The sequence below is a fragment of the Chiloscyllium punctatum genome, chromosome 29 (genome assembly GCF_047496795.1).
Source record: "Chiloscyllium punctatum isolate Juve2018m chromosome 29, sChiPun1.3, whole genome shotgun sequence".
In the NCBI taxonomy this organism is placed as follows: Eukaryota; Metazoa; Chordata; class Chondrichthyes; order Orectolobiformes; family Hemiscylliidae; genus Chiloscyllium; species Chiloscyllium punctatum.
Genome location: NC_092767.1, coordinates 22669635 through 22694037, shown reverse-complemented (window position 1 = coordinate 22694037; position 24403 = coordinate 22669635). Strand labels below are relative to the sequence as shown.

Sequence of the window (24403 nt, the reverse complement as noted above, 5' to 3'; positions counted from 1 at the left end):
CATAACGTAGTCAGCAGGATTCGAACCTACGTGGGGAAAACCCAATGGATTTCTAATCCATCGCCTTAACCACTCGGCCATGACTACAGACAGCACCGCCCCCTGAGCATTGACCAAATCAGCCGTGATCTCATTGAAAGCTGCCGCTGACTTGAGTTACATGTTTCCATCTCCATTCATACCTTTGCTGTCATTTGTAAGGTGCGAGACACCAATGTAAAAGAAGAAAAGCACAAAGTTAGGACAAGATATTTGCAGCAAAATTGGTTCAACATTATTTCTTGAAAGGAAAATCACACTTGGCAATTTGCTAGACCGCTTTGCGAACATGACCAGCAGAGGTAATCAAGGGAGCTATTGATCTGAGTATTCTTGGCCATGAAACAAACAAAGGTTAGTGACATATTCATTTCTCTTTTTAGCGAACGAAATGGTCTTTCCTGATGGTTACAATGAAAGAGATGGTTCCCAATAAAAGACAGAGATTAAGTCGCTTGTAGATACACTTCAATGTGATACGATTCACTTTCAGCCCCTAATTACCCCAGAGATGGAGGGGGTGAGTTACTTTTCTTCACTCTTCAACTCGACAGCATGGAGGTACAGACATGAAACCGCTAGAGATGGAGTTCTTGAATTGGGAACCAGCGACACTGAAGGAACGAGGCAAAAGTGAGGACTGCAGTTGCTGGAAACCTGATTTTAGATCAGAAAATTTTGGAAAAGCACAGCAGCATCCGAGGAGCAGGAAAGTCGATGTTTCTGTTGCCAGTCTTTCTGCGTTCCGCAATCAATTTTCGTTTTTGGCTCAGATTTCCAGCAACTGCAGCTATTCGTATTATGTTAACATTCATAATGTTTTGGACAAAACCAATGACCTGCTAGCATCGGAAAATCGGCAGAAGTACTGGTACACCGACATGTTAGCTGAACAATACCAGCATTCCATGAGCCGGAATACGATCCGGGCCACGGTTCTGAGAGTATGGAATCCTCACAAGTAAATAACAAGACAAGGCGATAGATACTGTCGTATTTGGTGTAAATAAAACACACTTTATGAACATTTTCAACTTGTCTTCGTAGATGTACAAAGTGGGAAAAGGCCATTCCACCTGTGTGCATCGCGGCTAATCAGAGAGCCAATCATTCCAGTCGCAGTTTCCAACTTTGGCCCAAAGTCTCGTGTGTTCTAATGTTCCCAGTGCAAATGTCAATGACTTTATCCTGTGTTCTTAAATGGCACAATAATGGGGCAGATGTGTGACCTTTGCACAGCGACTTGTAACTCTTTTGAGGAACTTATGCTCATTTTCACCCACAAAGGGAGACACACAGAAAGATACCCCCAAAGCGACAGAGGTCTCCGTCGTGGTGAGCTGGAATTTGAAATGGATAATAGGACAAATGCAAGTTTCAAATGTGGAAGCACAGAAGCGACGTCCCGGCAGGACATCACAGGGGAGCGTCAACGTGGGGCACGGTTAAAGTCAGACATTCCCCTCGAGCCAGGTAGGACTCGAACCTACAATCTTCTGATCCGAGGTCAGACGCGTTATCCATTACGCCACTGGCCCAACAGACACGCACACCGCTGGCAGAATGTCGATATGTAATGCCATTGACTTTCACGGAATCAGAATTAAAAAGGTGAACAAGCAGCGAAGAAAATCACCAACACTGCTTCACTTCGAAGTTTCCAATTTGTGAAGCAGTGACTTTCACTGGCAAAGGAGAAACATTTGTCCTCAGCTGCCTGCTTCGGGGTCGCCTCCTTCTCTGCTGGAAGTTTCCATCGTTTTATTCGCAGTCCCGACGCGAATTCATGATCCACTCCAGTGAAAACCTGTCATGGTGTCGTCTAAGCAAGACCCTGCCGAAACTCTGCGAGAGACATCTGGTCATTTCGAGCTCAGGATGTGGAATTAGACGAGCTGCGTGACACCTTTTATTGGCGCCGCCACTTCACTGCAAATTAGCGGCTCAAAACGAGCCGTTGTTAGCATCAGCTTGATTTGTACCTTCCTGTCGTGCATTTGCTGAACAACATCAGATAGATCCCGTCCGGCCCAGCTGACTTATCTATTTTCACACTCTGCAGTATTTCTAATATCTCTTCCATGTGAACCTCAATCTCTTCTGGTCTAGACGCAAGTATCTCTCTATCTTCCTCGCCAACATTTTCATTATCTATAGCGAACTCTGTCGAAAAATATTTATTTAGTGCTTCCTCTATCTCCACTTACTCCACATACGACTTCCCACTATTATCCTTGATTGTCCCAAATTTAACTCTCGTCATTCTTTTAGTGCTCACATACCTATGGAAAGCCTTAGGGTTAACCCTGATCCTATCTGCCAACAACTTCTCATGTCTCCTCCTGGTTCTTCTCAGCTCTCTTTTTAGGTCTTTCCTGATATCGTTGGAACCCTCGAGCGCTCGAACTGAGTTTTCACGTTTTCTCCTAACATAAGACTTCTTGTTCTTCTTGACCAGGGTTTCCACTAGCTTAGTAAAGCACGGCTCACGCGTTCTATATCTTACTCCCTCCCTGACAGGTACATACTTATCTAGGACACACAGGAGCTTTTCCTTGAATAACCTCCACATTTTTAATGTGCTCACCCCCTACAGTTTCCTACCCCACTCTACGATTCCTAAATCTTACCTCATTGCATCGTGATTTCCCTTCCACCAGCTGAAACTCTTGCTCCGTGGAGTACACCTATCCCTTTCCATCACGAAAGTAAACCTGAGAGAATTGTGATCGCTGTCTCCACAGTGCTCACCTACTTCCAAATCTAAAACCTGGCCAGGCTCACTACCCAGTACTAAATCGAAAGTGGCTTCTTCCTTTGAAGGCATGTCTACATACAGTGTCAGGAAGCCCTCCCGCACACAGTGGACAAAAACTGACCCATCTATAGTACTCGTACTGTAGTGCTCTCAGTCAATATTTGGATACTGTCTTGAGTGTTCCAGAGTTTTTCATTATCCCACAGTCCAGATGAAGTTTGTATTCCTCGCGTACGGGAGCGAGAATTCTTTCAATGTCTCAGATCAGTTCCTGTGCCGAGAAGATCAGAGTCAATGTCCCTTCCTCTACTCGGACTGACAATTTACACTTCTTGTATCTCCTATGATTCCATTTCCCAAAGGGTTTCTCAAGATTTCCAAAGCTGGAGCCTAAATTATATGGTTTGCTTCCTAATCATTTTTCCAACTGCCAACTGACAATATTTTCACAGTAACTCTTCACAATCCTCTGGCTTGCACAATGTCCAGGGATGAGAAGTCCCGTTTGGTGGAGAGAGTTCCTAGGCTGGTGAGTTTCACTTTGGCACAAAGATGGTTAAGTGGCAATTTCCTGCGGTCGTTTGTAATGATGGGAGAGGGAGCGGTGGGGAATGAGCACTCTGACGAGCAGGAGGAAGTGTTGCCAATGACCAGAGTCAGAGAACAGAGGACAAGGGATGAAAGGAATCTAATGAAAAGCAGCACTTCTGAAAGAGCGTTCAATAAAACTGCAGAAACCCGATGTGTCGAGCAGTGTATCTGGAAAGAGAAACAGAGATCATGTTTTAAATGTGGAGCATTTCTGATGAAGAACTCGAGTTTCTCAAGTCTCATCAAATTACAGGCCTGGTTTGCAAAACAGGCTTTCTGAACTTTGAATAGTTCCAGCAGGAAAGCGTTCACAACGTAGTCAGCAGGATTCGAACCTACGTGGGGAAACCCCAATGGATTTCTAATCCATCGCCTTAACCACTCGGCCATGACTACAGACAGCACCGCCCCCTGAGCATTGACCAAATCAGCCGTGATCTCATTGAAAGCTGCTGCTGACTTGAGTTACATGTTTCCATCTCCATTCATACCTTTGCTGTCATTTGTAAGGTGCGAGACACCAATGTAAAAGAAGAAAAGCACAAAGTTAGGACAAGATATTTGCAGCAAAATTCGTTCAACATTATTTTTTGAAAGGAAAATCACACTTGGCAATTTGCTAGACCGCTTTGCGAACATGACCAGCAGAGGTAATCAAGGGAGCTATTGATCTGAGTATTCTTGGCCATGAAACAAACAAAGGTTAGTGACATATTCATTTCTCTTTTTAGCGAACGAAATGGTCTTTCCTGATGGTTACAATGAAAGAGATGGTTCCCAATAAAAGACAGAGATTAAGTCGCTTGTAGATACACTTCAATGTGATACGATTCACTTTCAGCCCCTAATTACCCCAGAGATGGAGGGGGTGAGTTACTTTTCTTCACTCTTCAACTCGACAGCATGGAGGTACAGACATGAAACCGCTAGAGATGGAGTTCTTGAATTGGGAACCAGCGACACTGAAGGAACTAGGCAAAAGTGAGGACTGCAGTTGCTGGAAACCTGATTTTAGATCAGAAAATTTTGGAAAAGCACAGCAGCATCCGAGGAGCAGGAAAGTCGATGTTTCTGTTGCCAGTCTTTCTGCGTTCCGCAATCAATTTTCGTTTTTGGCTCAGATTTCCAGCAGCTGCAGCTATTCGTATTATGTTAACATTCATAATGTTTTGGACAAAACCAATGACCTGCTAGCATCGGAAAATCGGCAGAAGTACTGGTACACCGACATGTTAGCTGAACAATACCAGCATTCCATGAGCCGGAATACGATCCGGGCCACGGTTCTGAGAGTATGGAATCCTCACAAGTAAATAACAAGACAAGGCGATAGATACTGTCGTATTTGGTGTAAATAAAACACACTTTATGAACATTTTCAACTTGTCTTCGTAGATGTACAAAGTGGGAAAAGGCCATTCCACCTGTGTGCATCGCGGCTAATCAGAGAGCCAATCATTCCAGTCGCAGTTTCCAACTTTGGCCCAAAGTCTCGTGTGTTCTAATGTTCCCAGTGCAAATGTCAATGACTTTATCCTGTGTTCTTAAATGGCACAATAATGGGGCAGATGTGTGACCTTTGCACAGCGACTTGTAACTCTTTTGAGGAACTTATGCTCATTTTCACCCACAAAGGGAGACACACAGAAAGATACCCCCAAAGCGACAGAGGTCTCCGTCGTGGTGAGCTGGAATTTGAAATGGATAATAGGACAAATGCAAGTTTCAAATGTGGAAGCACAGAAGCGACGTCCCGGCAGGACATCACAGGGGAGCGTCAACGTGGGGCACGGTTAAAGTCAGACATTCCCCTCGAGCCAGGTAGGACTCGAACCTACAATCTTCTGATCCGAGGTCAGACGCGTTATCCATTACGCCACTGGCCCAACAGACACGCACACCGCTGGCAGAATGTCGATATGTAATGCCATTGACTTTCACGGAATCAGAATTAAAAAGGTGAACAAGCAGCGAAGAAAATCACCAACACTGCTTCACTTCGAAGTTTCCAATTTGTGAAGCAGTGACTTTCACTGGCAAAGGAGAAACATTTGTCCTCAGCTGCCTGCTTCGGGGTCGCCTCCTTCTCTGCTGGAAGTTTCCATCGTTTTATTCGCAGTCCCGACGCGAATTCATGATCCACTCCAGTGAAAACCTGTCATGGTGTCGTCTAAGCAAGACCCTGCCGAAACTCTGCGAGAGACATCTGGTCATTTCGAGCTCAGGATGTGGAATTAGACGAGCTGCGTGACACCTTTTATTGGCGCCGCCACTTCACTGCAAATTAGCGGCTCAAAACGAGCCGTTGTTAGCATCAGCTTGATTTGTACCTTCCTGTCGTGCATTTGCTGAACAACATCAGATAGATCCCGTCCGGCCCAGCTGACTTATCTATTTTCACACTCTGCAGTATTTCTAATATCTCTTCCATGTGAACCTCAATCTCTTCTGGTCTAGACGCAAGTATCTCTCTATCTTCCTCGCCAACATTTTCATTATCTATAGCGAACTCTGTCGAAAAATATTTATTTAGTGCTTCCTCTATCTCCACTTACTCCACATACGACTTCCCACTATTATCCTTGATTGTCCCAAATTTAACTCTCGTCATTCTTTTAGTGCTCACATACCTATGGAAAGCCTTAGGGTTAACCCTGATCCTATCTGCCAACAACTTCTCATGTCTCCTCCTGGTTCTTCTCAGCTCTCTTTTTAGGTCTTTCCTGATATCGTTGGAACCCTCGAGCGCTCGAACTGAGTTTTCACGTTTTCTCCTAACATAAGACTTCTTGTTCTTCTTGACCAGGGTTTCCACTAGCTTAGTAAAGCACGGCTCACGCGTTCTATATCTTACTCCCTCCCTGACAGGTACATACTTATCTAGGACACACAGGAGCTTTTCCTTGAATAACCTCCACATTTTTAATGTGCTCACCCCCTACAGTTTCCTACCCCACTCTACGATTCCTAAATCTTACCTCATTGCATCGTGATTTCCCTTCCACCAGCTGAAACTCTTGCTCCGTGGAGTACACCTGTCCCTTTCCATCACGAAAGTAAACCTGAGAGAATTGTGATCGCTGTCTCCACAGTGCTCACCTACTTCCAAATCTAAAACCTGGCCAGGCTCATTACCCAGTACTAAATCGAAAGTGGCTTCTTCCCTTCAAGGCATGTCTACATACTGTGTCAGGAAGCCCTCCCGCACACAGTGGACAAAAACTGACCCATCTATAGTACTCGTACTGTAGTGATCTCAGTCAATATTTGGATACTGTCTTGAGTGTTCCAGAGTTTTTCATTATCCCACAGTCCAGATGAAGTTTGTATTCCTCGCGTACGGGAGCGAGAATTCTTTCAATGTCTCAGATCAGTTCCTGTGCCGAGAAGATCAGAGTCAATGTCCCTTCCTCTACTCGGACTGACAATTTACACTTCTTGTATCTCCTATGATTCCATTTCCCAAAGGGTTTCTCAAGATTTCCAAAGCTGGAGCCTAAATTATACGGTTTGCTTCCTAATCATTTTTCCAACTGCCAACTGACAATATTTTCACAGTAACTCTTCACAATCCTCTGGCTTGCACAATGTCCAGGGATGAGAAGTCCCGTTTGGTGGAGAGAGTTCCTAGGCTGGTGAGTTTCACTTTGGAACAAAGATGGTTAAGTGGCAATTTCCTGCGGTCGTTTGTAATGATGGGAGAGGGAGCGGTGGGGAATGAGCACTCTGACGAGCAGGAGGAAGTGTTGCCAATGACCAGAGTCAGAGAACAGAGGACAAGGGATGAAAGGAATCTAATGAAAAGCAGCACTTCTGAAAGAGCGTTCAATAACAACTGCAGAAACCCGATGTGTCGAGCAGTGTATCTGGAAAGAGAAACAGAGATCATGTTTTAAACGTGGAGCATTTCTGATGAAGAACTCGAGTTTCTCAAGTCTAATCAAATTACAGGCCTGGTTTGCAAAACAGGCTTTCTGAACTTTGAATAGTTCCAGCAGGAAAGCGTTCATAACGTAGTCAGCAGGATTCGAACCTACGTGGGGAAAACCCAATGGATTTCTAATCCATCGCCTTAACCACTCGGCCATGACTACAGACAGCACCGCTCCCTGAGCATTGACCAAATCAGCCGTGATCTCATTGAAAGCTGCCGCTGACTTGAGTTACATGTTTCCATCTCCATTCATACCTTTGCTGTCATTTGTAAGGTGCGAGACACCAATGTAAAAGAAGAAAAGCACAAAGTTAGGACAAGATATTTGCAGCAAAATTGGTTCAACATTATTTATTGAAAGGAAAATCACACTTGGCAATTTGCTAGACCGCTTTGCGAACATGACCAGCAGAGGTAATCAAGGGAGCTATTGATCTGAGTATTCTTGGCCATGAAACAAACAAAGGTTAGTGACATATTCATTTCTCTTTTTAGCGAACGAAATGGTCTTTCCTGATGGTTACAATGAAAGAGATGGTTCCCAATAAAAGACAGAGATTAAGTCGCTTGTAGATACACTTCAATGTGATACGATTCACTTTCAGCCCCTAATTACCCCAGAGATGGAGGGGGTGAGTTACTTTTCTTCACTCTTCAACTCGACAGCATGGAGGTACAGACATGAAACCGCTAGAGATGGAGTTCTTGAATTGGGAACCAGCGACACTGAAGGAACGAGGCAAAAGTGAGGACTGCAGTTGCTGGAAACCTGATTTTAGATCAGAAAATTTTGGAAAAGCACAGCAGCATCCGAGGAGCAGGAAAGTCGATGTTTCTGTTGCCAGTCTTTCTGCGTTCCGCAATCAATTTTCGTTTTTGGCTCAGATTTCCAGCAACTGCAGCTATTCGTATTATGTTAACATTCATAATGTTTTGGACAAAACCAATGACCTGCTAGCATCGGAAAATCGGCAGAAGTACTGGTACACCGACATGTTAGCTGAACAATACCAGCATTCCATGAGCCGGAATACGATCCGGGCCACGGTTCTGAGAGTATGGAATCCTCACAAGTAAATAACAAGACAAGGCGATAGATACTGTCGTATTTGGTGTAAATAAAACACACTTTATGAACATTTTCAACTTGTCTTCGTAGATGTACAAAGTGGGAAAAGGCCATTCCACCTGTGTGCATCGCGGCTAATCAGAGAGCCAATCATTCCAGTCGCAGTTTCCAACTTTGGCCCAAAGTCTCGTGTGTTCTAATGTTCCCAGTGCAAATGTCAATGACTTTATCCTGTGTTCTTAAATGGCACAATAATGGGGCAGATGTGTGACCTTTGCACAGCGACTTGTAACTCTTTTGAGGAACTTATGCTCATTTTCACCCACAAAGGGAGACACACAGAAAGATACCCCCAAAGCGACAGAGGTCTCCGTTGTGGTGAGCTGGAATTTGAAATGGATAATAGGACAAATGCAAGTTTCAAATGTGGAAGCACAGAAGCGACGTCCCGGCAGGACATCACAGGGGAGCGTCAACGTGGGGCACGGTTAAAGTCAGACATTCCCCTCGAGCCAGGGAGGACTCGAACCTACAATCTTCTGATCCGAAGTCAGACGCGTTATCCATTACGCCACTGGCCCAACAGACACGCACACCGCTGGCAGAATGTCGATATGTAATGCCATTGACTTTCACGGAATCAGAATTAAAAAGGTGAACAAGCAGCGAAGAAAATCACCAACACTGCTTCACTTCGAAGTTTCCAATTTGTGAAGCAGTGACTTTCACTGGCAAAGGAGAAACATTTGTCCTCAGCTGCCTGCTTCGGGGTCGCCTCCTTCTCTGCTGGAAGTTTCCATCGTTTTATTCGCAGTCCCGACGCGAATTCATGATCCACTCCAGTGAAAACCTGTCATGGTGTCGTCTAAGCAAGACCCTGCCGAAACTCTGCGAGAGACATCTGGTCATTTCGAGCTCAGGATGTGGAATTAGACGAGCTGCGTGACACCTTTTATTGGCGCCGCCACTTCACTGCAAATTAGCGGCTCAAAACGAGCCGTTGTTAGCATCAGCTTGATTTGTACCTTCCTGTCGTGCATTTGCTGAACAACATCAGATAGATCCCGTCCGGCCCAGCTGACTTATCTATTTTCACACTCTGCAGTATTTCTAATATCTCTTCCATGTGAACCTCAATCTCTTCTGGTCTAGACGCAAGTATCTCTGTATCTTCCTCGCCAACATTTTCATTATCTATAGAGAACTCTGTCGAAAAATATTTATTTAGTGCTTCCTCTATCTCCACTGACTCCACATACGACTTCCCACTATTATCCTTGATTGTCCCAAATTTAACTCTCGTCATTCTTTTAGTGCTCACATACCTATGGAAAGCCTTAGGGTTAACCCTGATCCTATCTGCCAACAACTTCTCATGTCTCCTCCTGGTTCTTCTCAGCTCTCTTTTTAGGTCTTTCCTGATATCGTTGGAACCCTTGAGCGCTCGAACTGAGTTTTCACGTTTTCTCCTAACATAAGACTTCTTGTTCTTCTTGACCAGGGTTTCCACTAGCTTAGTAAAGCACGGCTCACGCGTTCTATATCTTACTCCCTCCCTGACAGGTACATACTTATCTAGGACACACAGGAGCTTTTCCTTGAATAACCTCCACATTTTTAATGTGCTCACCCCCTACAGTTTCCTACCCCACTCTACGATTCCTAAATCTTACCTCATTGCATCGTGATTTCCCTTCCACCAGCTGAAACTCTTGCTCCGTGGAGTACACCTGTCCCTTTCCATCACGAAAGTAAACCTGAGAGAATTGTGATCGCTGTCTCCACAGTGCTCACCTACTTCCAAATCTAAAACCTGGCCAGGCTCATTACCCAGTACTAAATCGAATGTGGCTTCTTCCCTTCAAGGCATGTCTACATACTGTGTCAGGAAGCCCTCCCGCACACAGTGGACAAAAACTGACCCATCTATAGTACTCGTACTGTAGTGATCTCAGTCAATATTTGGATACTGTCTTGAGTGTTCCAGAGTTTTTCATTATCCCACAGTCCAGATGAAGTTTGTATTCCTCGCGTACGGGAGCGAGAATTCTTTCAATGTCTCAGATCAGTTCCTGTGCCGAGAAGATCAGAGTCAATGTCCCTTCCTCTACTCGGACTGACAATTTACACTTCTTGTATCTCCTATGATTCCATTTCCCAAAGGGTTTCTCAAGATTTCCAAAGCTGGAGCCTAAATTATACGGTTTGCTTCCTAATCATTTTTCCAACTGCCAACTGACAATATTTTCACAGTAACTCTTCACAATCCTCTGGCTTGCACAATGTCCAGGGATGAGAAGTCCCGTTTGGTGGAGAGAGTTCCTAGGCTGGTGAGTTTCACTTTGGAACAAAGATGGTTAAGTGGCAATTTCCTGCGGTCGTTTGTAATGATGGGAGAGGGAGCGGTGGGGAATGAGCACTCTGACGAGCAGGAGGAAGTGTTGCCAATGACCAGAGTCAGAGAACAGAGGACAAGGGATGAAAGGAATCTAATGAAAAGCAGCACTTCTGAAAGAGCGTTCAATAACAACTGCAGAAACCCGATGTGTCGAGCAGTGTATCTGGAAAGAGAAACAGAGATCATGTTTTAAATGTGGAGCATTTCTGATGAAGAACTCGAGTTTCTCAAGTCTAATCAAATTACAGGCCTGGTTTGCAAAACAGGCTTTCTGAACTTTGAATAGTTCCAGCAGGAAAGCGTTCATAACGTAGTCAGCAGGATTCGAACCTACGTGGGGAAAACCCAATGGATTTCCAATCCATCGCCTTAACCACTCGGCCATGACTACAGACCGCACCGCCCCCTGAGCATTGACCAAATCAGCCGTGATCTCATTGAAAGCTGCCGCTGACTTGAGTTACATGTTTCCATCTCCATTCATACCTTTGCTGTCATTTGTAAGGTGCGAGACACCAATGTAAAAGAAGAAAAGCACAAAGTTAGGACAAGATATTTGCAGCAAAATTGGTTCAACATTATTTATTGAAAGGAAAATCACACTTGGCAATTTGCTAGACCGCTTTGCGAACATGACCAGCAGAGGTAAGCAAGGGAGCTATTGATCTGAGTATTCTTGGCCATGAAACAAACAAAGGTTAGTGACATATTCATTTCTCTTTTTAGCGAACGAAATGGTCTTTCTTGATGGTTACAATGAAAGAGATGGTTCCCAATAAAAGACAGAGATTAAGTCGCTTGTAGATACACTTCAATGTGATACGATTCACTTTCAGCCCCTAATTACCCCAGAGATGGAGGGGGTGAGTTACTTTTCTTCACTCTTCAACTCGACAGCATGGAGGTACAGACATGAAACCGCTAGAGATGGAGTTCTTGAATTGGGAACCAGCGACACTGAAGGAACGAGGCAAAAGTGAGGACTGCAGTTGCTGGAAACCTGATTTTAGATCAGAAAATTTTGGAAAAGCACAGCAGCATCCGAGGAGCAGGAAAGTCGATGTTTCTGTTGCCAGTCTTTCTGCGTTCCGCAATCAATTTTCGTTTTTGGCTCAGATTTCCAGCAACTGCAGCTATTCGTATTATGTTAACATTCATAATGTTTTGGACAAAACCAATGACCTGCTAGCATCGGAAAATCGGCAGAAGTACTGGTACACCGACATGTTAGCTGAACAATACCAGCATTCCATGAGCCGGAATACGATCCGGGCCACGGTTCTGAGAGTATGGAATCCTCACAAGTAAATAACAAGACAAGGCGATAGATACTGTCGTATTTGGTGTAAATAAAACACACTTTATGAACATTTTCAACTTGTCTTCGTAGATGTACAAAGTGGGAAAAGGCCATTCCACCTGTGTGCATCGCGGCTAATCAGAGAGCCAATCATTCCAGTCGCAGTTTCCAACTTTGGCCCAAAGTCTCGTGTGTTCTAATGTTCCCAGTGCAAATGTCAATGACTTTATCCTGTGTTCTTAAATGGCACAATAATGGGGCAGATGTGTGACCTTTGCACAGCGACTTGTAACTCTTTTGAGGAACTTATGCTCATTTTCACCCACAAAGGGAGACACACAGAAAGATACCCCCAAAGCGACAGAGGTCTCCGTTGTGGTGAGCTGGAATTTGAAATGGATAATAGGACAAATGCAAGTTTCAAATGTGGAAGCACAGAAGCGACGTCCCGGCAGGACATCACAGGGGAGCGTCAACGTGGGGCACGGTTAAAGTCAGACATTCCCCTCGAGCCAGGTAGGACTCGAACCTACAATCTTCTGATCCGAAGTCAGACGCGTTATCCATTACGCCACTGGCCCAACAGACACGCACACCGCTGGCAGAATGTCGATATGTAATGCCATTGACTTTCACGGAATCAGAATTAAAAAGGTGAACAAGCAGCGAAGAAAATCACCAACACTGCTTCACTTCGAAGTTTCCAATTTGTGAAGCAGTGACTTTCACTGGCAAAGGAGAAACATTTGTCCTCAGCTGCCTGCTTCGGGGTCGCCTCCTTCTCTGCTGGAAGTTTCCATCGTTTTATTCGCAGTCCCGACGCGAATTCATGATCCACTCCAGTGAAAACCTGTCATGGTGTCGTCTAAGCAAGACCCTGCCGAAACTCTGCGAGAGACATCTGGTCATTTCGAGCTCAGGATGTGGAATTAGACGAGCTGCGTGACACCTTTTATTGGCGCCGCCACTTCACTGCAAATTAGCGGCTCAAAACGAGCCGTTGTTAGCATCAGCTTGATTTGTACCTTCCTGTCGTGCATTTGCTGAACAACATCAGATAGATCCCGTCCGGCCCAGCTGACTTATCTATTTTCACACTCTGCAGTATTTCTAATATCTCTTCCATGTGAACCTCAATCTCTTCTGGTCTAGACGCAAGTATCTCTCTATCTTCCTCGCCAACATTTTCATTATCTATAGCGAACTCTGTCGAAAAATATTTATTTAGTGCTTCCTCTATCTCCACTGACTCCACATACGACTTCCCACTATTATCCTTGATTGTCCCAAATTTAACTCTCGTCATTCTTTTAGTGCTCACATACCTATGGAAAGCCTTAGGGTTAACCCTGATCCTATCTGCCAACAACTTCTCATGTCTCCTCCTGGTTCTTCTCAGCTCTCTTTTTAGGTCTTTCCTGATATCGTTGGAACCCTCGAGCGCTCGAACTGAGTTTTCACGTTTTCTCCTAACATAAGACTTCTTGTTCTTCTTGACCAGGGTTTCCACTAGCTTAGTAAAGCACGGCTCACGCGTTCTATATCTTACTCCCTCCCTGACAGGTACATACTTATCTAGGACACACAGGAGCTTTTCCTTGAATAACCTCCACATTTTTAATGTGCTCACCCCCTACAGTTTCCTACCCCACTCTACGATTCCTAAATCTTACCTCATTGCATCGTGATTTCCCTTCCACCAGCTGAAACTCTTGCTCCGTGGAGTACACCTATCCCTTTCCATCACGAAAGTAAACCTGAGAGAATTGTGATCGCTGTCTCCACAGTGCTCACCTACTTCCAAATCTAAAACCTGGCCAGGCTCACTACCCAGTACTAAATCGAAAGTGGCTTCTTCCCTTGAAGGCATGTCTACATACTGTGTCAGGAAGCCCTCCCGCACACAGTGGACAAAAACTGACCCATCTATAGTACTCGTACTGTAGTGATCTCAGTCAATATTTGGATACTGTCTTGAGTGTTCCAGAGTTTTTCATTATCCCACAGTCCAGATGAAGTTTGTATTCCTCGCGTACGGGAGCGAGAATTCTTTCAATGTCTCAGATCAGTTCCTGTGCCGAGAAGATCAGAGTCAATGTCCCTTCCTCTACTCGGACTGACAATTTACACTTCTTGTATCTCCTATGATTCCATTTCCCAAAGGGTTTCTCAAGATTTCCAAAGCTGGAGCCTAAATTATATGGTTTGCTTCCTAATCATTTTTCCAACTGCCAACTGACAATATTTTCACAGTAACTCTTCACAATCCTCTGGCTTGCACAATGTCCAGGGATGAGAATTCCCGTTTGGTGGAGAGAGTTCCTAGGCTGGTGAGTTTCACTTTGGAACAAAGATGGTTAAGTGGCAATTTCCTGCGGTCGTTTGTAATGATGGGAGAGGGAGCGGTGGGGAATGAGCACTCTGACGAGCAGGAGGAAGTGTTGCCAATGACCAGAGTCAGAGAACAGAGGACAAGGGATGAAAGGACTCTAATGAAAAGCAGCACTTCTGCTCAGGGCGTTCAATAACAACTGCAGAAACCCGATGTGTCGAGCAGTGTATCTGGAAAGAGAAACAGAGATCATGTTTTAAATGTGGAGCATTTCTGATGAAGAACTCGAGTTTCTCAAGTCTAATCAAATTACAGGCCTGGTTTGCAAAACAGGCTTTCTGAACTTTGAATAGTTCCAGCAGGAAAGCGTTCATAACGTAGTCAGCAGGATTCGAACCTACGTGGGGAAACCCCAATGGATTTCTAATCCATCGCCTTAACCACTCGGCCATGACTACAGACAGCACCGCCCCCTGAGCATTGACCAAATCAGCCGTGATCTCATTGAAAGCTGCCGCTGACTTGAGTTACATGTTTCCATCTCCATTCATACCTTTGCTGTCATTTGTAAGGTGCGAGACACCAATGTAAAAGAAGAAAAGCACAAAGTTAGGACAAGATATTTGCAGCAAAATTGGTTCAACATTATTTATTGAAAGGAAAATCACACTTGGCAATTTGCTAGACCGCTTTGCGAACATGACCAGCAGAGGTAATCAAGGGAGCTATTGATCTGAGTATTCTTGGCCATGAAACAAACAAAGGTTAGTGACATATTCATTTCTCTTTTTAGCGAACGAAATGGTCTTTCCTGATGGTTAAAATGAAAGAGATGGTTCCCAATAAAAGACAGAGATTAAGTCGCTTGTAGATACACTTCAATGTGATACGATTCACTTTCAGCCCCTAATTACCCCAGAGATGGAGGGGGTGAGTTACTTTTCTTCACTCTTCAACTCGACAGCATGGAGGTACAGACATGAAACCGCTAGAGATGGAGTTCTTGAATTGGGAACCAGCGACACTGAAGGAACGAGGCAAAAGTGAGGACTGCAGTTGCTGGAAACCTGATTTTAGATCAGAAAATTTTGGAAAAGCACAGCAGCATCCGAGGAGCAGGAAAGTCGATGTTTCTGTTGCCAGTCTTTCTGCGTTCCGCAATCAATTTTCGTTTTTGGCTCAGATTTCCAGCAACTGCAGCTATTCGTATTATGTTAACATTCATAATGTTTTGGACAAAACCAATGACCTGCTAGCATCGGAAAATCGGCAGAAGTACTGGTACACCGACATGTTAGCTGAACAATACCAGCATTCCATGAGCCGGAATACGATCCGGGCCACGGTTCTGAGAGTATGGAATCCTCACAAGTAAATAACAAGACAAGGCGATAGATACTGTCGTATTTGGTGTAAATAAAACACACTTTATGAACATTTTCAACTTGTCTTCGTAGATGTACAAAGTGGGAAAAGGCCATTCCACCTGTGTGCATCGCGGCTAATCAGAGAGCCAATCATTCCAGTCGCAGTTTCCAACTTTGGCCCAAAGTCTCGTGTGTTCTAATGTTCCCAGTGCAAATGTCAATGACTTTATCCTGTGTTCTTAAATGGCACAATAATGGGGCAGATGTGTGACCTTTGCACAGCGACTTGTAACTCTTTTGAGGAACTTATGCTCATTTTCACCCACAAAGGGAGACACGCAGAAAGATACCCCCAAAGCGACAGAGGTCTCCGTCGTGGTGAGCTGGAATTTGAAATGGATAATAGGACAAATGCAAGTTTCAAATGTGGAAGCACAGAAGCGACGTCCCGGCAGGACATCACAGGGGAGCGTCAACGTGGGGCACGGTTAAAGTCAGACATTCCCCTCGAGCCAGGTAGGACTCGAACCTACAATCTTCTGATCCGAAGTCAGACGCGTTATCCATTACGCCACTGGCCCAACAGACACGCACACCGCTGGCAGAATGTCGATATGTAATGCCATTGACTTTCACGGAATCAGAATTAAAAAGGTGAACAAGCAGCGAAGAAAATCACCAACACTGCTTCACTTCGAAGTTTCCAATTTGTGAAGCAGTGACTTTCACTGGCAAAGGAGAAACATTTGTCCTCAGCTGCCTGCTTCGGGGTCGCCTCCTTCTCTGCTGGAAGTTTCCATCGTTTTATTCGCAGTCCCGACGCGAATTCATGATCCACTCCAGTGAAAACCTGTCATGGTGTCGTCTAAGCAAGACCCTGCCGAAACTCTGCGAGAGACATCTGGTCATTTCGAGCTCAGGATGTGGAATTAGACGAGCTGCGTGACACCTTTTATTGGCGCCGCCACTTCACTGCAAATTAGCGGCTCAAAACGAGCCGTTGTTAGCATCAGCTTGATTTGTACCTTCCTGTCGTGCATTTGCTGAACAACATCAGATAGATCCCGTCCGGCCCAGCTGACTTATCTATTTTCACACTCTGCAGTATTTCTAATATCTCTTCCATGTGAACCTCAATCTCTTCTGGTCTAGACGCAAGTATCTCTCTATCTTCCTCGCCAACATTTTCATTATCTATAGCGAACTCTGTCGAAAAATATTTATTTAGTGCTTCCTCTATCTCCACTTACTCCACATACGACTTCCCACTATTATCCTTGATTGTCCCAAATTTAACTCTCGTCATTCTTTTAGTGCTCACATACCTATGGAAAGCCTTAGGGTTAACCCTGATCCTATCTGCCAACAACTTCTCATGTCTCCTCCTGGTTCTTCTCAGCTCTCTTTTTAGGTCTTTCCTGATATCGTTGGAACCCTCGAGCGCTCGAACTGAGTTTTCACGTTTTCTCCTAACATAAGACTTCTTGTTCTTCTTGACCAGGGTTTCCACTAGCTTAGTAAAGCACGGCTCACGCGTTCTATATCTTACTCCCTCCCTGACAGGTACATACTTATCTAGGACACACAGGAGCTTTTCCTTGAATAACCTCCACATTTTTAATGTGCTCACCCCCTACAGTTTCCTACCCCACTCTACGATTCCTAAATCTTACCTCATTGCATCGTGATTTCCCTTCCACCAGCTGAAACTCTTGCTCCGTGGAGTACACCTATCCCTTTCCATCACGAAAGTAAACCTGAGAGAATTGTGATCGCTGTCTCCACAATGCTCACCTACTTCCAAATCTAAAACCTGGCCAGGCTCATTACCCAGTACTAAATCGAAAGTGGCTTCTTCCCTTGAAGGCATGTCTACATACTGTGTCAGGAAGCCCTCCCGCACACAGTGGACAAAAACTGACCCATCTATAGTACTCGTACTGTAGTGCTCTCAGTCAATATTTGGATACTGTCTTGAGTGTTCCAGAGTTTTTCATTATCCCACAGTCCAGATGAAGTTTGTATTCCTCGCGTACGGGAGCGAGAATTCTTTCAATGTCTCAGATCAGTTCCTGTGCCGAGAAGATCAGAGTCAATGTCCCTTCCTCTACTCGGACTGACAATTTACACTTCTTGTATCTCCTATGATTCCATTTCCCAAAGGGTTTCTCAAGATTTCCAAAGCTGGAGCCTAAATTATATGGTTTGCTTCCTAATCATTTTTCCAACTGCCAACTGACAATATTTTCACAGTAACTCTTCACAATCCTCTGGCTTGCACAATGTCCAGGGATGAGAAGTCCCGTTTGGTGGAGAGAGTTCCTAGGCTGGTGAGTTTCACTTTGGAACAAAGATGGTTAAGTGGCAATTTCCTGCGGTCGTTTGTAATGATGGGAGAGGGAGCGGTGGGGAATGAGCACTCTGACGAGCAGGAGGAAGTGTTGCCAATGACCAGAGTCAGAGAACAGAGGACAAGGGATGAAAGGAATCTAATGAAAAGCAGCACTTCTGAAAGAGCGTTCAATAAAACTGCAGAAACCCGATGTGTCGAGCAGTGTATCTGGAAAGAGAAACAGAGATCATGTTTTAAATGTGGAGCATTTCTGATGAAGAACTCGAGTTTCTCAAGTCTCATCAAATTACAGGCCTGGTTTGCAAAACAGGCTTTCTGAACTTTGAATAGTTCCAGCAGGAAAGCGTTCACAACGTAGTCAGCAGGATTCGAACCTACGTGGGGAAACCCCAATGGATTTCTAATCCATCGCCTTAACCACTCGGCCATGACTACAGACAGCACCGCCCCCTGAGCATTGACCAAATCAGCCGTGATCTCATTGAAAGCTGCTGCTGACTTGAGTTACATGTTTCCATCTCCATTCATACCTTTGCTGTCATTTGTAAGGTGCGAGACACCAATGTAAAAGAAGAAAAGCACAAAGTTAGGACAAGATATTTGCAGCAAAATTGGTTCAACATTATTTATTGAAAGGAAAATCACACTTGGCAATTTGCTAGACCGCTTTGCGAACATGACCAGCAGAGGTAATCAAGGGAGCTATTGATCTGAGTATTCTTGGCCATGAAACAAACAAAGGTTAGTGACATATTCATTTCTCTTTTTAGCGAACGAAATGGTCTTTCCTGATGGTTACAATGAAAGAGATGGTTCCCAATAAAAGACAGAGATTAAGTCGCTTGTAGATACACTTCAATGTGATACGATTCACTTTCAGCCCCTAATTACCCCAGAGATGGAGGGGGTGAGTTACTTTTCTTCACTCTTCAACTCGACAGCATGGAGGTACAGACATGAAACCGCTAGAGATGGAGTTCTTGAATTGGGAACCAGCGACACTGAAGGAACGAGGCAAAAGTGAGGACTGCAGTTGCTGGAAACCTGATTTTAGATCAGAAAATTTTGGAAAAGCACAGCAGCATCCGAGGAGCAGGAAAGTCGATGTTTCTGTTGCCAGTCTTTCTGCGTTCCGCAATCAATTTTCGTTTTTGGCTCAGATTTCCAGCAACTGCAGCTATTCGTATTATGTTAACATTCATAATGTTTTGGACAAAACCAATGACCTGCTAGCATCGGAAAATCGGCAGAAGTACTGGTACACCGACATGTTAGCTGAACAATACCAGCATTCCATGAGCCGGAATACGATCCGGGCCACGGTTCTGAGAGTATGGAATCCTCACAAGTAAATAACAAGACAAGGCGATAGATACTGTCGTATTTGGTGTAAATAAAACACACTTTATGAACATTTTCAACTTGTCTTCGTAGATGTACAAAGTGGGAAAAGGCCATTCCACCTGTGTGCATCGCGGCTAATCAGAGAGCCAATCATTCCAGTCGCAGTTTCCAACTTTGGCCCAAAGTCTCGTGTGTTCTAATGTTCCCAGTGCAAATGTCAATGACTTTATCCTGTGTTCTTAAATGGCACAATAATGGGGCAGATGTGTGACCTTTGCACAGCGACTTGTAACTCTTTTGAGGAACTTATGCTCATTTTCACCCACAAAGGGAGACACACAGAAAGATACCCCCAAAGCGACAGAGGTCTCCGTCGTGGTGAGCTGGAATTTGAAATGGATAATAGGACAAATGCAAGTTTCAAATGTGGAAGCACAGAAGCGACGTCCCGGCAGGACATCACAGGGGAGCGTCAACGTGGGGCACGGTTAAAGTCAGACATTCCCCTCGAGCCAGGTAGGACTCGAACCTACAATCTTCTGATCCGAAGTCAGACGCGTTATCCATTACGCCACTGGCCCAACAGACACGCACACCGCTGGCAGAATGTCGATATGTAATGCCATTGACTTTCACGGAATCAGAATTAAAAAGGTGAACAAGCAGCGAAGAAAATCACCAACACTGCTTCACTTCGAAGTTTCCAATTTGTGAAGCAGTGACTTTCACTGGCAAAGGAGAAACATTTGTCCTCAGCTGCCTGCTTCGGGGTCGCCTCCTTCTCTGCTGGAAGTTTCCATCGTTTTATTCGCAGTCCCGACGCGAATTCATGATCCACTCCAGTGAAAACCTGTCATGGTGTCGTCTAAGCAAGACCCTGCCGAAACTCTGCGAGAGACATCTGGTCATTTCGAGCTCAGGATGTGGAATTAGACGAGCTGCGTGACACCTTTTATTGGCGCCGCCACTTCACTGCAAATTAGCGGCTCAAAACGAGCCGTTGTTAGCATCAGCTTGATTTGTACCTTCCTGTCGTGCATTTGCTGAACAACATCAGATAGATCCCGTCCGGCCCAGCTGACTTATCTATTTTCACACTCTGCAGTATTTCTAATATCTCTTCCATGTGAACCTCAATCTCTTCTGGTCTAGACGCAAGTATCTCTGTATCTTCCTCGCCAACATTTTCATTATCTATAGAGAACTCTGTCGAAAAATATTTATTTAGTGCTTCCTCTATCTCCACTGACTCCACATACGACTTCCCACTATTATCCTTGATTGTCCCAAATTTAACTCTCGTCATTCTTTTAGTGCTCACATACCTATGGAAAGCCTTAGGGTTAACCCTGATCCTATCTGCCAACAACTTCTCATGTCTCCTCCTGGTTCTTCTCAGCTCTCTTTTTAGGTCTTTCCTGATATCGTTGGAACCCTTGAGCGCTCGAACTGAGTTTTCACGTTTTCTCCTAACATAAGACTTCTTGTTCTTCTTGACCAGGGTTTCCACTAGCTTAGTAAAGCACGGCTCACGCGTTCTATATCTTACTCCCTCCCTGACAGGTACATACTTATCTAGGACACACAGGAGCTTTTCCTTGAATAACCTCCACATTTTTAATGTGCTCACCCCCTACAGTTTCCTACCCCACTCTACGATTCCTAAATCTTACCTCATTGCATCGTGATTTCCCTTCCACCAGCTGAAACTCTTGCTCCGTGGAGTACACCTGTCCCTTTCCATCACGAAAGTAAACCTGAGAGAATTGTGATCGCTGTCTCCACAGTGCTCACCTACTTCCAAATCTAAAACCTGGCCAGGCTCATTACCCAGTACTAAATCGAAAGTGGCTTCTTCCCTTCAAGGCATGTCTACATACTGTGTCAGGAAGCCCTCCCGCACACAGTGGACAAAAACTGACCCATCTATAGTACTCGTACTGTAGTGATCTCAGTCAATATTTGGATACTGTCTTGAGTGTTCCAGAGTTTTTCATTATCCCACAGTCCAGATGAAGTTTGTATTCCTCGCGTACGGGAGCGAGAATTCTTTCAATGTCTCAGATCAGTTCCTGTGCCGAGAAGATCAGAGTCAATGTCCCTTCCTCTACTCGGACTGACAATTTACACTTCTTGTATCTCCTATGATTCCATTTCCCAAAGGGTTTCTCAAGATTTCCAAAGCTGGAGCCTAAATTATACGGTTTGCTTCCTAATCATTTTTCCAACTGCCAACTGACAATATTTTCACAGTAACTCTTCACAATCCTCTGGCTTGCACAATGTCCAGGGATGAGAAGTCCCGTTTGGTGGAGAGAGTTCCTAGGCTGGTGAGTTTCACTTTGGAACAAAGATGGTTAAGTGGCAATTTCCTGCGGTCGTTTGTAATGATGGGAGAGGGAGCGGTGGGGAATGAGCACTCTGACGAGCAGGAGGAAGTGTTGCCAATGACCAGAGTCAGAGAACAGAGGACAAGGGATGAAAGGAATCTAATGAAAAGCAGCACTTCTGCTCAGGGCGTTCAATAACAACTGCAGAAACCCGATGTGTCGAGCAGTGTATCTGGAAAGAGAAACAGAGATCATGTTTTAAATGTGGAGCATTTCTGATGAAGAACTCGAGTTTCTCAAGTCTAATCAAATTACAGGCCTGGTTTGCAAAACAGGCTTTCTGAACTTTGAATAGTTCCAGCAGGAAAGCGTTCATAACGTAGTCAGCAGGATTCGAACCTACGTGGGGAAAACCCAATGGATTTCCAATCCATCGCCTTAACCACTCGGCCATGACTACAGACAGCACCGCCCCCTGAGCATTGACCAAATCAGCCGTGATCTCATTGAAAGCTGCCGCTGACTTGAGTTACATGTTTCCATCTCCATTCATACCTTTGCTGTCATTTGTAAGGTGCGAGACACCAATGTAAAAGAAGAAAAGCACAAAGTTAGGACAAGATATTTGCAGCAAAATTGGTTCAACATTATTTATTGAAAGGAAAATCACACTTGGCAATTTGCTAGACCGCTTTGCGAACATGACCAGCAGAGGTAAGCAAGGGAGCTATTGATCTGAGTATTCTTGGCCATGAAACAAACAAAGGTTAGTGACATATTCATTTCTCTTTTTAGCGAACGAAATGGTCTTTCTTGATGGTTACAATGAAAGAGATGGTTCCCAATAAAAGACAGAGATTAAGTCGCTTGTAGATACACTTCAATGTGATACGATTCACTTTCAGCCCCTAATTACCCCAGAGATGGAGGGGGTGAGTTACTTTTCTTCACTCTTCAACTCGACAGCATGGAGGTACAGACATGAAACCGCTAGAGATGGAGTTCTTGAATTGGGAACCAGCGACACTGAAGGAACGAGGCAAAAGTGAGGACTGCAGTTGCTGGAAACCTGATTTTAGATCAGAAAATTTTGGAAAAGCACAGCAGCATCCGAGGAGCAGGAAAGTCGATGTTTCTGTTGCCAGTCTTTCTGCGTTCCGCAATCAATTTTCGTTTTTGGCTCAGATTTCCAGCAACTGCAGCTATTCGTATTATGTTAACATTCATAATGTTTTGGACAAAACCAATGACCTGCTAGCATCGGAAAATCGGCAGAAGTACTGGTACACCGACATGTTAGCTGAACAATACCAGCATTCCATGAGCCGGAATACGATCCGGGCCACGGTTCTGAGAGTATGGAATCCTCACAAGTAAATAACAAGACAAGGCGATAGATACTGTCGTATTTGGTGTAAATAAAACACACTTTATGAACATTTTCAACTTGTCTTCGTAGATGTACAAAGTGGGAAAAGGCCATTCCACCTGTGTGCATCGCGGCTAATCAGAGAGCCAATCATTCCAGTCGCAGTTTCCAACTTTGGCCCAAAGTCTCGTGTGTTCTAATGTTCCCAGTGCAAATGTCAATGACTTTATCCTGTGTTCTTAAATGGCACAATAATGGGGCAGATGTGTGACCTTTGCACAGCGACTTGTAACTCTTTTGAGGAACTTATGCTCATTTTCACCCACAAAGGGAGACACACAGAAAGATACCCCCAAAGCGACAGAGGTCTCCGTTGTGGTGAGCTGGAATTTGAAATGGATAATAGGACAAATGCAAGTTTCAAATGTGGAAGCACAGAAGCGACGTCCCGGCAGGACATCACAGGGGAGCGTCAACGTGGGGCACGGTTAAAGTCAGACATTCCCCTCGAGCCAGGTAGGACTCGAACCTACAATCTTCTGATCCGAAGTCAGACGCGTTATCCATTACGCCACTGGCCCAACAGACACGCACACCGCTGGCAGAATGTCGATATGTAATGCCATTGACTTTCACGGAATCAGAATTAAAAAGGTGAACAAGCAGCGAAGAAAATCACCAACACTGCTTCACTTCGAAGTTTCCAATTTGTGAAGCAGTGACTTTCACTGGCAAAGGAGAAACATTTGTCCTCAGCTGCCTGCTTCGGGGTCGCCTCCTTCTCTGCTGGAAGTTTCCATCGTTTTATTCGCAGTCCCGACGCGAATTCATGATCCACTCCAGTGAAAACCTGTCATGGTGTCGTCTAAGCAAGACCCTGCCGAAACTCTGCGAGAGACATCTGGTCATTTCGAGCTCAGGATGTGGAATTAGACGAGCTGCGTGACACCTTTTATTGGCGCCGCCACTTCACTGCAAATTAGCGGCTCAAAACGAGCCGTTGTTAGCATCAGCTTGATTTGTACCTTCCTGTCGTGCATTTGCTGAACAACATCAGATAGATCCCGTCCGGCCCAGCTGACTTATCTATTTTCACACTCTGCAGTATTTCTAATATCTCTTCCATGTGAACCTCAATCTCTTCTGGTCTAGACGCAAGTATCTCTCTATCTTCCTCGCCAACATTTTCATTATCTATAGCGAACTCTGTCGAAAAATA

The 24403-nt window shown here is 44.7% G+C and overlaps 14 non-coding genes across 14 annotated transcripts; all 14 read right to left on the bottom strand.

Annotated features, from left to right (window-relative positions):
- Positions 1-5: 5 nt before the first annotated feature.
- trnas-aga (transfer RNA serine (anticodon AGA)) lies at positions 6-87 on the bottom strand. The gene has a single exon. It is a non-coding gene; the product is annotated as a tRNA-Ser (tRNA).
- A 1417-nt stretch (positions 88-1504) lies between these two features.
- Positions 1505-1577, bottom strand: trnar-ucg (transfer RNA arginine (anticodon UCG)). The gene has a single exon. It is a non-coding gene; the product is annotated as a tRNA-Arg (tRNA).
- A 2125-nt stretch (positions 1578-3702) lies between these two features.
- Positions 3703-3784, bottom strand: trnas-aga (transfer RNA serine (anticodon AGA)). Its single transcript has one exon. It is a non-coding gene; the product is annotated as a tRNA-Ser (tRNA).
- A 1417-nt stretch (positions 3785-5201) lies between these two features.
- Positions 5202-5274, bottom strand: trnar-ucg (transfer RNA arginine (anticodon UCG)). Its single transcript has one exon. It is a non-coding gene; the product is annotated as a tRNA-Arg (tRNA).
- A 2126-nt stretch (positions 5275-7400) lies between these two features.
- trnas-aga (transfer RNA serine (anticodon AGA)) lies at positions 7401-7482 on the bottom strand. The gene has a single exon. It is a non-coding gene; the product is annotated as a tRNA-Ser (tRNA).
- Positions 7483-8899: 1417 nt separating this feature from the next.
- Positions 8900-8972, bottom strand: trnar-ucg (transfer RNA arginine (anticodon UCG)). The gene has a single exon. It is a non-coding gene; the product is annotated as a tRNA-Arg (tRNA).
- Positions 8973-11098: 2126 nt separating this feature from the next.
- On the bottom strand, positions 11099-11180 carry trnas-gga (transfer RNA serine (anticodon GGA)). The gene has a single exon. It is a non-coding gene; the product is annotated as a tRNA-Ser (tRNA).
- Positions 11181-12597: 1417 nt separating this feature from the next.
- trnar-ucg (transfer RNA arginine (anticodon UCG)) lies at positions 12598-12670 on the bottom strand. The gene has a single exon. It is a non-coding gene; the product is annotated as a tRNA-Arg (tRNA).
- Positions 12671-14797: 2127 nt separating this feature from the next.
- On the bottom strand, positions 14798-14879 carry trnas-aga (transfer RNA serine (anticodon AGA)). Its single transcript has one exon. It is a non-coding gene; the product is annotated as a tRNA-Ser (tRNA).
- A 1417-nt stretch (positions 14880-16296) lies between these two features.
- trnar-ucg (transfer RNA arginine (anticodon UCG)) lies at positions 16297-16369 on the bottom strand. The gene has a single exon. It is a non-coding gene; the product is annotated as a tRNA-Arg (tRNA).
- Positions 16370-18494: 2125 nt separating this feature from the next.
- Positions 18495-18576, bottom strand: trnas-aga (transfer RNA serine (anticodon AGA)). The gene has a single exon. It is a non-coding gene; the product is annotated as a tRNA-Ser (tRNA).
- A 1417-nt stretch (positions 18577-19993) lies between these two features.
- Positions 19994-20066, bottom strand: trnar-ucg (transfer RNA arginine (anticodon UCG)). The gene has a single exon. It is a non-coding gene; the product is annotated as a tRNA-Arg (tRNA).
- Positions 20067-22193: 2127 nt separating this feature from the next.
- trnas-gga (transfer RNA serine (anticodon GGA)) lies at positions 22194-22275 on the bottom strand. Its single transcript has one exon. It is a non-coding gene; the product is annotated as a tRNA-Ser (tRNA).
- Positions 22276-23692: 1417 nt separating this feature from the next.
- trnar-ucg (transfer RNA arginine (anticodon UCG)) lies at positions 23693-23765 on the bottom strand. The gene has a single exon. It is a non-coding gene; the product is annotated as a tRNA-Arg (tRNA).
- Positions 23766-24403: the final 638 nt, after the last annotated feature.